Below are 2,030 nucleotides of genomic sequence, written 5' to 3'. Positions count from 1 at the left end.
AGAATGCAAATACTATTTAGAATATGCTGTTGACTATACCTCCTCTCCAAATTCATGTCTTGAAAGCTCTAACCCCTCCTATGGTGTATTTAGAGGTAGAGGCTTTGAGAGAAAATGACATTTAGATGAGGTCATGAGGAAGGGACTCTCTTGATAGGATTAGTGTACTTAAAAGCAGAGGAAGAGATAAAATAACAATGATATGTTATCAATTCAGTCATAGCATATCCTTGTTATTCATGGGTTCTGTTAGTGAATTCACCTTCTTACTGAAATTTATTTGTAACCTCAAGGGTAATACTTGAGGCAGTTTCTAGGGTAATTGCTGGACATGCTTAGAGCACCTACAAACGTGCATATATTCAGCTGAGATCGAACATGGCAGCACACTGCCTAGATTCAATTTTCGTTCAGAGATGACCAGGAGACGGAGAGAGTAGAGGGCAGTGCAGTATATTGCAAAATGCTCTCGATTTGGGGCCAGCTGGGTGAGATTTGGATATGGACTCTGGCACGTATTAATGGGGCAGCCTCAGGAAAATCACTTTGTTGAGTGATTTCTCAACATCATTTTCTTTTTTGCAAAATAAAATAGAATTTACCAGAATGAATTGTTTTTAGGATTTAGTATTATACTCTATACGTGATATGTGTGTGCACTGTATGCATGTATGTATACATATATATGTATTTCTCCTAGAAGCAAAAGTTCAATATTTACTAACTCAGTGTTCCCATAACCTTTATAGAAAATTGCTACTGGGAATAACAAGAACACACCATTTTTTCAGTGTGTTATATACCAGAAACTCTGCTAGGTACAAAGATGTGCACAGCCTCTGACTAGGAAGAAGTTACAGTCAAGTGGGAAAAGGTATTATTTTAATAGGAGAATTTTTTTTAGCTCAAGTTGAAGGAGATAGAATGCAGGCCCTATTTGGGACATCTGAACTGCAAGGACCATTTCACTTCTGATTTTTCCCACTGATTCCTTCCTAGAATTTAGATCTGAGTTTAGAGCAGGCATATCAATAACTCCAATTTTATACTCAATTTTTTAAAGCAATTCGCAATCCATTTCTCTCTAAAACCTTTGGAATGTGTCCCTTCTTCTTGTTTTATGTCTTTCAAAATTATTCACAGCGCATGTTTAGTGAAGGTGTGCTTGTACCTTTACTAACCTCAGGCACTGACTATAAGAGTTCATTTCTTTGTGACTGGGTGTTATGATGTTTACATTATAATCTAGAATGTAACCTACCTCCTTCTAACCTAGAACACTTATGCGTCTGTTTTTAGGTATTAAATAATATAAATCATCTATTATACCATCAAAGTTAATTTTCCTGTTATTATTTTTAACCTCAGTGGATGCTTGAAAAGTTAGGGTCCGATTAGTGAGTTTAAATGGCTTTTAGTAACTTTTAGTGCTAAAAAATTTTATAATGAATTGACAATAATATGTCAATTTCTACTCCCTGAAATTGAAAGAAGTGCATTAAATTCAAATAATGTATTTTCAAGTAAAGTATTTATCCTGTTGCATTCCAACACAAATTTATGATGTGACATATGTTTACAGACTATTACACTATCATGAATACAGATTTAAAGACTTACAGGTTGAAACAGAAAGCATGACATAGGTTAACTCCAATCTTTCTTTTATCCCAATCACTAACATTTAAGCATCAATTTATGGAAATAACCTACAAAAAGAATAACTACCCAATTCTAAAGTCCTGTCTCATCTCAGTTCTCGTTTGAGACTATCAGTTATCTCATCCCATTCAGGCATTATTTTAAACACTCTCAATTCTGATTTTCACTTTAGTCTAATCCTGCTAATATAATATCTTTTTTATGGTCTGAGGAAAGCTCTTCCTGTCTCTGGTCTAACAAAAGCTTACTGACATATCCCAGCATCTTCTAAACCTTAGTTTAATCTGTCCAAATCTCTGGAATCCTACCCAACTGAAAAAAAAAAACTAAGTTCACATGTGTCTTACCTTATATGAAACCCTGAAAAA

This window comes from Ovis canadensis, chromosome 1 (assembly GCF_042477335.2).
Source record: "Ovis canadensis isolate MfBH-ARS-UI-01 breed Bighorn chromosome 1, ARS-UI_OviCan_v2, whole genome shotgun sequence".
NCBI lineage: Eukaryota > Metazoa > Chordata > Mammalia > Artiodactyla > Bovidae > Ovis > Ovis canadensis.
This window is presented reverse-complemented; position numbering follows the sequence as displayed.